The sequence below is a fragment of the Tachyglossus aculeatus genome, chromosome 14 (assembly GCF_015852505.1).
Source record: "Tachyglossus aculeatus isolate mTacAcu1 chromosome 14, mTacAcu1.pri, whole genome shotgun sequence".
NCBI lineage: Eukaryota > Metazoa > Chordata > Mammalia > Monotremata > Tachyglossidae > Tachyglossus > Tachyglossus aculeatus.
The window spans coordinates 44,517,226-44,531,618 of NC_052079.1; positions in this window are offsets into that span (position 1 = coordinate 44,517,226).

Sequence of the window (14,393 nt, forward strand, 5' to 3'; positions counted from 1 at the left end):
TTGGTAGATACATTCCTTGCCCACAACGAGCTTAAATTCTAGAGGAATCTAACAAGAGAGAGATTTCTGGAAGCATATATGGTGACATCACAGTGAATGTCAAAGTTCATTGTGATATGTAAAAGTCAAAGAATGTTCATGAACAGCATTGGAATTTCCAAGTTGAAGAGGTACAGTGCTTATGCGGGTTGTCATAAAAAGCAGGCTGAAAATATGACATGTCCACCTGCCTACCAAACACATAGGCACATCACCACAGCACTTTTGCCTTCAGAGAACTCAAAACGCATTATCCTCATACAAACAGTCTTTAGCACTGTCTGTCTAGTATGGAAAAACCGTCCTACAAAACACGGAGAGCCTGCCAATATATGAGGCTATGGCACTCATTCCAGCTCTTGAGGAAGTCACGTGGAAACTGGCTGGTTAATCCTCTTGATCTGATGATATACTTGACAAACTCTGTGAGCAATGAGACAATGATATTCTTACACCTATACGAGAGCTTTTCCTGCAGCTTCTTGATTGCATCAGCATCCCTTCATCAAATGACAAGACAGGATAAAGAATGACAAGGTTTAGAATGAGAAGCAGTATGGCCTAGTGGATGGAGCATGGTCTTGGGAGTCAGATGGACATGAATTCTAATCCAGGTTCTGCCACATGTCTTCTGTGTGACCTCACTTACCTCATCCATAAATGGGTGAGCTCCATGTGGAACATGGACTGTGTCCAACCCGTTTAGTTTTTATCTACCCCAGTGCTTAGTACAGTACCTGGCATATAGTAAGCACTTAAATACCATTAAAAAATGATGGAATCATACTGAAGTAATGCTAACCAGGACATTTTTGCTTGGGAGGACATATATAGAGAATGAAAGGTACTCACAGAACAGCTAGTGAACAGTGTGCCGAAAGAAGGGGAGCAAAGAAAATAATTAATGATCAATCAATCGATGGTATTTGTTGAGGGCTAACTGGGTGTAGAACACTGCACTAAGCCCTTGGGAGAGTTGGTAGAAGCGTTCCCTGCCCACAAAAGGGCTAAAGTCTAGAGGATGTTGAAGTGAAGGCTCAGGCAGTGAGGTATGGCAGTAGAAGGCTGGTAGATAGCAGCCCCCTCAGGTCCCGGTGCCTTCTGCCCTCTCTCAGTCCCGTCCAGGTCCCTGTCCCCTCTCTGAGCCCCCCCTGCCCCCGATCCCCTGTCCTCTCCAGCTTGGCGCTCCCGCCCCTTCAACCGTCTCCTTGAAGCCGTGCAGTGGGCGACCGAAGGAGCCCAACAGAGGTGTGGGATTGGCCGGGGCCGTTACCACGGTGACGGGGGAGGGGGATGGGGGGTGGAGGGGGGTGGGGTGTGGAGGGGATGGGGGGTGGAGGGGGTGGAGGGGGATGGGGTGGAGTGGATAGGGGGCTGGAGGGGATGGGGTGGAGGGGATGGGGGATGGAGGCGGTGGAGGGGATGGGGGGTGGAGGGGGTAGGGGGCTAGAGAGGGTGGGGGGCTGGAGGGGATGGGGGTTAGAGGGGATGGAGGGGGTGGAGGGGATGGGGTGTGGAGGGGTAGGGGGCTGGGGGGGATGGGGGGTGGAGGGGATGGGGTGTGGAGGGGGTAGGGGCTGGAGGGGGTGGGGGGCTGAAAGGGATGGGGTGGAGGGGATGGGGGTGGAGGGGATGGAAATGAAGGGGGTGGAGGGGATGGGGGGCTGGAGAGGGTGGGGGGATGGAGGGGATGGGGTGGAGGGGATGGGAGATGGAGGGGATGGGAGATGGAGGGGATGGGAGATGGAGGGGATGGGGGTGGAGGGGATGGGAGATGGAGGGGATGGGGGTGGAGGGGATGGGGGGTGGAGGGGATGGGGGGTGGAGGGGATGGGAGATGGAGGGGTGGAGGGGATGGGGGGCTGGAGGGGGTGTGGGGATGGAGGGGATGGGAGGTGGAGGGGATGGGGGGAGGAGCCCGGGCGGGGAGGGGCAGTGGGGGGGAACGCCCTCCGTCCCCGTCTCCCGCCCCCGGCCCCCGGCTCCCGGGCCCTGCAGCGGGGAGCGGCCGGCCCCGCGCCCGCCCCCGCGGCCCCAGCGGACGGAGCCATGGGCTGCGGGAACTCCACGGCCACCGGAGCCCCCGACAACAGCGGTGAGACCACACCCGGGAAACCACCGGACGGGGGACGGGGGACGGACCCGGGGGACGGGCCCGGGGGGACGGACCCAGGGGGACGGACGGGGCAGGGACCAGAAACGGAAAACTGCCTTTCCCCCGTCCTCCCGGGGCAGGGGCGGACTGGAGGATTTCCCTGCCGGGACTCCTCCTCATCCCAGAGACCCCCTGCCCAGGGACGAACATGCCCACCAAAGCTGGGCAGGTCCAGCAGAAGACCCTGGCCAAGAGCCCTTCGGGAGGGGAATCAATCAATCAATCAATCAGTCAATCGTATTTATTGAGCGCTTACTGTGTGCAAAGCACTGTACTAAGCGCTTGGGAAGTGCAAGTTGGCAACATATAGAGACAGTCCCTACCCAACAGGGAACGTACGCACCGTCCCGCAGTGCTGCCCCGACCCCGGGCTAGAGCTCAGCCAGCTCTCCATCACCATCATCATCATGGTATTTGTTCAGCGCTTACTATGTTCATTCGGTCGTTTTTATTGAACGCTTACTGTATGCAGAGCACTATACTAGACGCTGGTGCCAAGCACTGTTCCAAGCGCTGGGGTAGATCCAAGGTAATCGGGCTGTCTCACGTGCGGCTCCCAGTCTTCATCCCCATTTGGCAAGATGAGGGAAGTGAGGCCCAGAGAGGCGAAGTGGCTTGCCTAAGGTCACACAGCAGACAAGGGGCGGAGTCGGGATCAGAACCCACGTCCTCCGACTCTCAAACCTGGGCTCTTGCTACTAAGCCACAATGCTTTTCTGCATCGTATCGGGGTTGGGGAGGGGGAACCCCCCCGATTTCTAGCCCTGCCCGGGGAAGTACACTTCGAACTGGTAAACGGCAGAGTGGTTTCTCATCACACCTAAGGACTATAAGACGACAGTGACACTGGGACGCTGAAAATGTTTTAAATGGAAGGGAGACAGAGCTTTCTTGTGGTCCATTATGCTATCAGTTTAAAATAGGATTTTCTTTGGCTCAGCGGGAAGAGCACGGGCTTTGGCGTCAGAGGTCATGGGGTCAAATCCCGGCTCTGCCACTTGTCAGCTGTGTGACTGGGAAAGTCACTTAACTTCTCTGGGCCTCAGTTACCTCATCTGTAAAATGGGGATGAAGACTGTGAGCTCCCCGTGGGACAACCTGATCACCTTGTAACCTCCCCAGCGCTTAGAACAGTGCTTTGCACATAATAAGCACTTAATAAATGTCATTATTATTAATATTAATGGGCCCTCTCCGACAATTGGGCACTGAGTGCAGGGGTGGTCTCATAGGGCCCCATCCATCCGGCTTCTTTGTCAAGTGATCTAAACCAAAGCCATCTCCCTAGCCCCCAAACTCTGAGTGGATGATGATCTAGAGCGGTTCGGGTCTCTTTTGAATGGCAGCTTTCCATCTTGCTCATTCCAGTTTCTGTTTTAATAACAGCCCTTACCACAGCCTCCATCCAGATCTCTTGAAAGTTTCACCATACCCTCAAAGCAAATGCAAGCAGTTCTGACACTGCAGTGTTTCTCAGCCAGCCAATTGAGAGTTCTGTTCCAAGCCCTGCCAATGACTTCGTGACCTAGGGCAACACACTTCTTTTAACTCAAACCAGGGTGGCATTGAATTCAAGGGCCTTAATGGGATAGGTCCAAGGCATCTAATAAATAGGAAAGCATATAGTTTTCTTGACTCTAGTCCTGGTTAGAATATCAATCAGTGGTATTTATTGAGGGCTCACTATGTTCAGAGCATTGTACTAAGCTCTGGAAGAGTGCAAGAAAGTTAGCAGACACATTTCCTGCCCACAGTGAGATCTCAGGTACAAGAGAAAAGGGGTTGAGAGGGGGTGTGGGGTGGGGGTGGGGGTGGGGTGGGGTGTGTGTGTGTGTGTGTGTGTGTGTGTGTGTGTGTGTGTGTGTGTGTGTGTGTGTTTCTGAGCCAGAGGTTGAGGCATTAGAGATGTGACTGAGCCCTACATCTTGCTATGCTGGTCTTTCATTTGTTCTGTGCCAGCGATCTTGATCTTTTCCTACCAATAAATTTACATTCATGCTCCTTGGAGAGAGCCACTGAAGTGTGGATCTCTTAATAACACATCCTTCTCTTTGTTTCACCATTTGCCTGTAATGGTCTTATACCCAGAGGACAGTCACATGCTGTCTGACTAATTCTTTAGTCACCCGGCGACTTGGTGGCCATCCGGAACAACTGCCGCCATCACTCTGCACACTGGAAGCGCTCAATAAATATGATTGAACGAATGGATGTTTTGTTTTGTGGTGTATCTCTCCCTTCTAGACTGTGAGCCCGGTGTTGGGTAGGGACTGCCTCTAGATGTTGCCAACTTATATTTCCCAAGCGCTTAGTACAGTGCTCTGCACTCAGTAAGCGCTCAATAAATACGATTGAATGAATGAATGTTTTGCATTGTTGTCTGTCCCCCCCTTCTAGACTGTGAGCCCGGTGTTGGGTAGGGACCGTCTCTATATGTTGCCGAATTGTACTTCCTAAGCGCTTAGTACAGTGCTCTGCACACAATAAGCGCTCAATAAATATGATCAAATGAATCTTAAGAAAAACAGGGTGGATAAAGCGTTATTGCACCCCATGCTCGATGAATTTGCCCTTGGATCGGAAGAAGTCGTCCCCCAAACATTTCAGTGCTTCTGAATCCAGCTGGCTGGCTTTAGGGTTTGGTCATTGTTATTTTGATATTTGTCGTCAGCTGGTGGTAGGAAATTAGTTTCCAGAGAGGAAATATATCCGGATGAGAGAACTAGGGTTACAAAAAATGAACCTTAATGCAAAATGTTGACATCAAAAGGTATCTACTAACTGCCCACACAAGCAGGGTTGCGGTGGTGTGGACGGAAAAATGATTTGTGGTATGAAGGTCAGTGCTGGGAGGTAACAATCACTGATAGTCCACTTGGAATGGGGTGAGCTTTGATCAGACTGCTCCTCAGGGGGTCACAGTGAAGATATTGGCTGCAGCCCCAATCAATCATCACTGTATATTTGCCCTGTGTAGAAGAGACAGTTATCCATTACGTTACAAACTTCTTGAGGGCAGGGATCTTTTTTTTTTAATGGTATTTGTGTTTGGTATTTGTTAAGCACTTACTATGTGCCAGGCACTGTACTAAGCACTGGGGTAAGATACAAGCTAATCAGGCTGAACACAGTTCATGTCCCACATGGGGATCTTGTCTTTTACCACAGTGGTATTCTCCCAAATGATTCATACAATACTCTGTGCACAGTCCAATAAGTACTCTTGAGTAATTCACAATCAGAGGTGTATTCTTTGAAGTCGAGAGAGAAGAGCTAAATTTCACAGGTGCTACTGACTCTGTTTTCTAGGAGGAGGTGTTCTAAATTCTCATCGTCTTTCAGAATCCTTCCAAACCCAGATAGATTGGTACAGAAATATGATCCCATATTATATGTGGTTTTCAAGTTCAAAACCTATAAATATAAATGGTGGTATTTTCCAGAAAATCCTGTATCAAATGTCCATCTTCCATGTTTTTCCTTTCCTATTAAATGAGTCACATCCACTTTTTTTGAGGCTTTAGAGTTGCATATAAGTTCTTGTGGTATTTTTCTCCATGAAGTTCCCCAACAAATACCTCTTTTCAGCTAAGATTTTTTAAAAAAGTGTCTTTTCTCTAAAGAAAAGAACAAGTATCAGATATCTCCATGATATAGAGGGTGAAATGGGTTATTTTTAATACCCTTTTAAGTGCCTACTATATGTCAAACATTATTCTAAGTGCTGTAGTAGATACAAATTAATCAGGTCATCTACAGTCCCTGACCTACATGGGGCTCACAGTCTAAGTAGGAGGGAGAACAGGTATTGAACCTCCCATTTTACAGTTGAGGAAACTGACTTGTCCAAGGTCACCCAGCAATGCTTGAGAGCAGGCAAAGAGAGATAGGACATGAAATCAGAGTCATGCCTAGGCTCAGATTTGAAGAAGTAATTCGGGCAAAAGCAGGTTTTTTTGTGTACTAATCCATTTCTCCCTTTGTTTCTCCAGTGATCTGGTTGCCCAAGGAATTATCTGTTCAGGATCATTCTACTTTGAGTTGAACCAGAAAATATCATTCATTTTTCTCACTCTCCACAGAGAAACTCTTTTATTTGTAATAAGTCATTCTTTAGGATGAATGTGTAGATGAGCCCTAAAATATTATTTTCAGAAATTTACTAATAAAGAAGTTAGCTTATAGTGTGTGGAGGTGTTAACTGTATTTGAATGGTATTTTCTAAACATTATGTGCCAGGCACTATACGAAGCACTGGGTTAAATACGAGCTAATCAGGTTGGACACAGTTTGTGTTCCATGTAAGGTTCACAGTTCACAGTCTTAATCCCTATTTTACAGATGAGGTAACCGAGGTCCAAAGTAGTTAAGTGACAAGCCCAGGGTCAAGTCATCAGTCATATTTATTGAGCACTTCCTTTGTGCAGACACTGTTTTAAGTGCTTGGAAGAGTGCACGTATCAGAGTTGGTTGACTCTGCCCACAACAAGTTTAAGTCACACAGCAGACAAGTGGTGAAACTGGGATTAGAACCCACATCCTTCTGGCTGTCTATCCATGCTGTTTATGTGATTACTTATTCCTGTTGTTTTTAACAGGTTGATGAATGAACTATGCCTTAAAATCTTTTGTAGTTTTTAATTTCCTTGGGAGGATTTCTGTTGTACTGCATTACTCTTTGAACTATGTATACGTAATAATAATAACGATGGCATTTGTTAAGTGCTTACTATGTGCAAAGCACTGTCCTAAACACTGGATATATATACATATAGTATGTACTATATGTATACATAGTACAAAGAGTAATGTGATACAATTAATATATAATATAATTATGTAATGTAAATATATGTAGATAAAAGCAAGTATATACAGTATTCAGATAAGGAGTTTTTGGTAATTTTATTTCAATGTACATACCTCATTGTTTAAATTGAGTAAATATTCATTAGGAAAGTAGTCATCTTTAATCATTGATATTTTTGTGATATCTAAAATGGTTGAAGGAAAATTATCTAGAATGATTCACTTCCTCTTGAAAAATCTATAAAGCGGTCTGATTAAGTCACAAAGAAGCAGTGTGGCTTAGTGGATAGAGCACAAGCCTTTGGAGTCAGAAGGTCATGGATTCTAATCCCAGTTCTGCCACTTGTCTGCTGGGTGACCTTGGGCAAGTCACTCCACTTCTCTGGGCCTGTTACCTCATCTGTAAAATGGGGATTAAGACTGTGAGCCCCATGTGGGACAGGGACTGTGTCGAACCCAATATGCTTGTATCCACCCCGGCATTTAGTACAGTGCTTGACACGCAGTAAACACTTAACAAACACCATTATTATTATTATCATTACAAAGAAACATCTGCCTATAAGAAGTAAAGTATAGCACAAATCTACTCTTAATGTTAAAAATACTTACCCAACTGATTGTGACTTTCAGCTGGCAAGTCTTGAGGCTTCCCAGGGAAAAAATTATGCCTAAATTCCTGAAATGCATGTTGTTCTAGGTTGTATGTGCGTTTTTTCTGTTACTCACTACATCATCCATTCCCTTTCAGAAGAGAACTTTTTGGGGGTGGGGGTGTATCCTTTTCAAGATTCTGACAGGCTTAGTACACATGGACAAAACAGTGCTCTGCACACAGTAAGCACTCAATAAATACGATTGAATGAATGAATGAATGAATGCAATTCTTGGGCTAGTGTAAAGTGGAACTATAAACAGCAGCGAAGTCATGTGTAGAAAATTGCCACATTCAGCTGAAAATACATCTACAGTCACAGAGGCCAAGTTTTCATTTTGAGTGCCGGGATGAAAAAAGGAATGGGGACGGAATGGGGAGTGAATTACATTGTTTTTGATCATTACAGGATCATGATTCAACTATCTTATTTTATGACCTAATTAAAACTGCTATCAATTAACATTATTTACTCAGACTCTATTATTTAATTCTAAACAGGAGCAGTATGGTTTTCCCCTTTGATTTTTTTTCGCCCCCTAGGAAATATCCATTTTGGCCCTGTAAATCTCCATGAGCCAAAACAAGTCTCTTGATGACTAAGAAAGGCAAACTGCTTCACATAAAAGGAAATTGTGAGGATTAGGTCCACACACAGAGCTGACCACAAGATTCCCAAACAGGATATTGATCACAAATTATTTGGCTGATTGACAGATTACCCTACAGGATGGTTTAGTCTCCTCCTCAGATGGCAGGAATTTGTTCCCTCTCCTAATCAGAAAGGAACTCCTTCCTGCCAAACCTGTTAGAGATTTTTCCCAATCTTCCGACAACTGGCCCCAACTAGGAGCTGACTACAATCAGAGTCTGTCTAGAATTGGAGGCATTTTCCTATCAGTTGAGAGTGCAACCTCAGTTTCCTCATCTATAAAATGGGGATGAAATGCCTGTTCTCTCTCTGGTTTAGATTGTGAACCCCCTGTGGGACAGGGATTATGTCCAACCTGATTATCCTGGATCTACTCTACCTCTAAGTACAGTGCCTAACACATAGTAAGTGCTTAAAAATAGTGCTATTATTATTATTGGTATTAATGAGGTATTTCTTTCCATTTCAAAGATGAGGAAAAGGAGGCACAGAGAAGTGATATGACAAACAAAGGTCACACAGCAGTCAAGTGGCAGAGTCAGGATTAGAATCCGGGTCTCCTGACTCCCAGCCCTGGGCTCTTTCCATTAGGCCATACTGCTTCCTCACCAGAAGCAGTGTGGCTCAATGGGAAGATCCCGGGCTTTGGAGTCAGAGGTCATGGGTTCAAATCCCAACTCTGCCAATTGTCAGCTTTGTGATTTTGGGCAAGTCACTTAACTCCTCTGTGCCTCAGTTACTTCATCTGTAAAATGGGAATGAAGACTGTGAGCCCCCTGTGGGACAACCTGATCACCTTGTAACCTCCCCAGTGCTTAGAACAGTGCTTTGCACATAGTAAGCGCTTAACAAATGCCAAAATTATTATTATTATTATCAGAAAAGGTACAGGCCCTGTCTTTGAGGAGTATAAAAACTAATGGATGGAGAAGCAGCGTGGGGTAGTGGAAAGAGCATGGGCTTGGGAATCAGGAAGTCATGGGTTCTAATCCTTACTCTACCACTTGTCTGCTGTGTGACCTTGGGCAAGTCACTTCACTTCTCTGTGCCTCAGTTACCTCATCTCTAAAATGGGGATCAAGACTGTGAGCCCCAGGTGGGACAGGGACTGTGTCCAACCTGATTTGCTTGTATCCACCCCAGCGCTTAGTACAGTGCCTGGTACATAGTAAGTACTTAACAAATACCATAGTAATTATTATTATTAATAATAATAATCACAAGCTTTGTGTTCCTACAAGTAAATGTGAAACAAGTAGTAAAGCAGCAAACATAAAAGAAACATGAAATTTCAAACAACCTAAACACACATAGCTTATTAAACAAATGCTTGTGGGTGACTGGAATCAGGTGGAGTTACTCTGGAAAAGCTTCCAAGAAGAGGAAAAGATTTGGCAAAGGGGAGTGATGTGGTTTGGGAAAGAAAAGTACAGAGAACATTTCAGATAGAGAAAATCAATCAATCAGTGGTATTTATGGAGTGCTGTCTGAGTGTGGAGCACTGTACCCAGTGCTTGGGAGATGGAAAGTAGATTCCTGCCCTCTAGGCGCATATAATGGTGTGTTTCCATGCAGTGGCTCAGAGAAAGGGGAATCGTGTTTCATTGGAGTTTTGTTCATTCAATTCAGGCAGAGATACTGGGGGTGAGGACGTTTGGGGAGAGTTAGGCAGTTGGAAGCTTTAAATCCGAACTTTCATTTTAACTGAGTGTTTTTTGAAGCTTCTGTGAAATGACAATGTGAACAGAAGGTGGGAAAGTGTACTTGAGATTTAGATTATGATTTTTGTTCTCCTAGTCAGAAAGTCCTAGCTGATAATTTAAGGTGTTCACGTAGCCTGAAATGGAAATTGTTTGTCTCTTGGTGAGGCTGTATTATTGTCTCACCCTAATTATTGTAGGGGATGGTAGAGTTTTTCATGTACAGTTTTTCTCCCCCTTCTAGACTGTGAGCCCATTGTTGGGTAGGGACCGTTTCTATATGTTGCCAACTTGTCCTTCCAAGTGCTTAGTACAGTGCTCTGCACATAGTAAGTGCTCAATAAATATGACTGAATGAATAAATACATGAATGTAGCCATTTTTCCAGACTGATATATCTCTTTTTTCCATTTTAGGTCCTTCTGGGGCAGCAAAAAATGTGTAAGTACTTCAATTAGAATATTAAACCATAAAAAGTTCAGTTGTAATTAATTTGGCAGCACTTTAAATAGTGCCTCTGATTTGCAGAATATAGGGCATTACCAATTACTTGTAACAAACACCCCTGGGATGTAGGACATGGAGGAAGGTTTTAGTGAACTGCTCTTCTCTGCTGCCCAGTTCGTTTTTTAATGGGGCTCAGAGGGCAAGTTTGTGAAGATTTTTTTTCCTTCATATATTTTCCTTGTCATGTATTGTTGCCTGTCTCCTTTAGACCCTTCATTCAAGTTGTATCTCATCTTTTAGACCCTTCATTCAAGTTGTATCTCTACAATTAATCTTGCAGAGATCTGAGTGGAAAAGCTGGAAAATAGAGACTTTTTTGTTTGAAATTTGTTAACCATTTACTATGTGCCAGGCACTGTACTAAGCGCTGGGGTAAATACAAGCTAATCAGGTTGGACACAGTCCAGGTCCCACTGGGGGCTCACACGCAGTCGTAATCCTCATTTTACAGATGAGATAACTGAGGCACAGAGACACAGAGAAGTTAAAGTGCCTTGCCCAAGATCACACAGCACACAAGTGGCAGAGCTGGAATTAGAACCATTGGCTCCCAGGCCTATGCTCTGCGCACCGAGCCACACTGCTTCTCTTTGCTATACTGGCATGTCTCGGTGGCCAATGTGAGTGAAAGACAGGGATAATAATAATAATGATGGCATTTGTTAAGCGCTTACTATGTGCAAAGCATTGTTCTAAGTGCTGGGGGGATACAAGTTGATCTGGTTGTCCCACGTGTCTTAATCCCCATTTTACAGATGAGGTAACTAAGGCTCAGAGAAGTTAAGTGCCTTGCCCAAGGTCACACAGCAGACATGTGGTGGATCCAGGATTCGAATGGTATTTGTTAAGTGCTTACTATGTGTCAGACACTGTACTAAGCGCTGGGGGGAATACAAGCAAATTGGGCTGGACACAGTCTCTGTCTCACATAAAGCTCATAGTCAATCCCCATTTTACAGAAGAGATAACTGAGGCTCAGAGAAGTTAAGTGCCCTGCCCAAGGTCACACAGCAGACATGTGGTGGAGCCAGGATTCAAACCCATGACCTCTGACTCCAAAGCCCGTGCTCTTTCCACTGAGCCACGCTGCTCCATAAGGGATGATTGATCAGGGATCAGAAACTTGGCACACACACTCACACACACAGCTGGTCATGTTGGCAGGTATCAGCGCTCCCTTTTGGGGTGGCAATGGGAAATTGGGCACATAATCCCCTTTTAGATTTGAAGGTGGTTTCTGAGGCCAGCACTACCAACTGTGTCACTCCCATCTCTTACCTCTCTACCCACTCTTCCATGGCAGCAGGGCGATCAGTTTGGTTTAGTGAGAGTCGGTTTGCTTTAGTGTCTTTCCACAGTCACAGCTATTGCCCCCATTGCATGGTTGGGAAGGAAATAGTGACAAGTGGCTTTTCCTACCTCCATCTTTTGCCCTCGGCCATATTATTATTATGGTTTTCATTAATGCTTATGACATGCTAAGTGCCTCAGTAGATCTAAGGTTATCATATTGGGCACAGTCTCTATCCCTTCTGGGGCTCACAATCTCGTATCCTCATTTTACTGTCTGCTGTGTGACCTTGGGCAAGTCACTTCGCTTCTCTGTGCCTCAGTTATCTCATCTGTAAAATGGGGATTAAGACTATGAGCTCTATGTGGGACAGAGACTGTGTCCAGCCCAATTTGCTTGTATTCCCCCGAGCGCTTAGTACAGTTTCTGACACATAGTAAGCACTTAAATACCATTATTATTATTATTAAACTGAGGCCCAGAGAGATTAAGTACGTTGCTCAACTTCACACAGCAGGCTAAAATCTGGGGTGTCCTGACTCTCAGCCCAGTGCTCTTCCCACTAGGCTACCCTGCCTCTGTATTGCCACCAGAAAATGCTTCCATTCTTCTCCCAGAGTGGACACCTCCTCTTGTTCACCCAGGCAAGCCGGGCATTCTGTGCCCTTCCAGCTAAATGGACATAGAGTCTCCTTTATAATAAAATTACACAGACACACGAGTACAGCAATTGGATAAGTATGTACAAGGACAATGTATGAATATAAGAGGTCTTGCTGTCACAACCCTGGAGCAGAACAAAAACCTTTTCATGAATCACACCTGCTACTCTCAATAAAGTCAGGGAGAGTTTTTTCTTGAAACCTTTCCACAAGCAGTGATTCCATCATTTCAGATATAATTGGGGAAGTAGCATGGACCTGTGGAAGACTATAGGCCCGGGGTTCAGAAGGCCTGGGTTCTAATCCAGGTCTGCCAATTGCTTGCCGTGTTACTTTGGGCAAGCCACACGACCTCTCTAATTGTTTTGCAATAGGCCACAAATAAAATAATCTGGTGGAGTAAAAAGGCAGGTATTTACTGCATCTCTTTTTGCTTCCGGGAAATGAAGAAAACCCTTATTATTATTATCAGAAGCACTTGCTTCTGAACTAGGATGAAAGGCAAAAATCAGCTCACTACTCTGTCCCTGTGGATATTTTTCATTTTTTGTTTGACTTGCATATGACTTACATACTGGAAAGAGGAAAATGACAGGTTTAGTTTTGAATGAATGATTGGGGTGGACACCATGTTATTCTGCAAAGTAACACTGGATATATAAAGGGAGCAAAATAGAAATTAACTCTCTGATCTCTTTTAGCTAAATCTCTGCCGTAAGTGAATTCAGTTGACAACTCACTGCTAATGTTTTTGGCCTTTCAGTACAGAAGAATCAATAACAGAAGATGACAAGAGGAGGTATATTTGATATCAAAACTTGTTTTAATTTGACTACTATACTTTAGGCCACATTCAGACACAAGAGGGTTGTTGGCGACAGGAACAACATTAGGGAATGATTTCTGTGAAAGGCAATTAGATTGCACAAATGTCCAGAAATTCAGAATTTTGTAAGTCAGTACTTAGGGTATGTGTCTGTGAGAAGTTAGATATAATAATAATAATAATAATAATAATGGCATTTGTTAAGCGCTATGTGCAAAGGATTGTTCTAAGCACTGGGGAGGATACAAGGTGATCAGGTAGTCCCATGTGGGGCTCACAGTCTTAATCCCCATTTTACAGATGAGGTAATTGAGGCACAGAGTATTGAAGTGACTTGCCCAAAGTCACACAGCTGACAATTGGCGGAGTTCAGATTTGAACCCATGACCTCTGACTCCCAAGCCCATGCTCTTTCACTGAGCCACGCTGCTTCTCTTATAAGAGGAAATGAGTGGTCAGGAAAATAATAATAATGATGGTATTTGTTAAGCCTTACTATGTGCCAGGCACTGCACTAATCACAGGGGTAGATAGGAGATAATCAGGTCCCACATGGAGCTTACAGTCTAATTAGGAGGAAGAACAGGTATTGAATCCCCATTTTGCAGTTGAGGGAACTGAGGAATGGCAAAGTGAAGTGACTTGCCCAGGTCACAAAGCAGACAGGTGGTGGAGCCAGTATCAGAACCCAGGTCCTCTGGCTTCCAGGACCATACTCATTCCACTGGGCCATGTTCCTTCTCTGAAATCAGAATAAACTCAGCTTTCCAGACAAGCTAAATCATTGCCCTGAACATCGATTCCCTGACTAGCATTTTGTTTTCTCACCCTATTTGCCCTATCTCCTGCATCGCCTACACTCTTGGGCCTGTACCCTTTAAATACTTTGATACTCACCCCATCCCACCTCCACAGTACTTAATGTACATATTAATATTAATAATAATAATAATAATGGTATTTGTTAAGTGCCAGGCACTGTACTAAGCACGGGGGTGGATACAAGCAAATTGGGTTGGACACAGTCCCTGTCCCATGTGGGGCTCACAGTCTCAACCCCCATTTTACAGATGAGGTAACTGAGGCCCAGAGAAGTG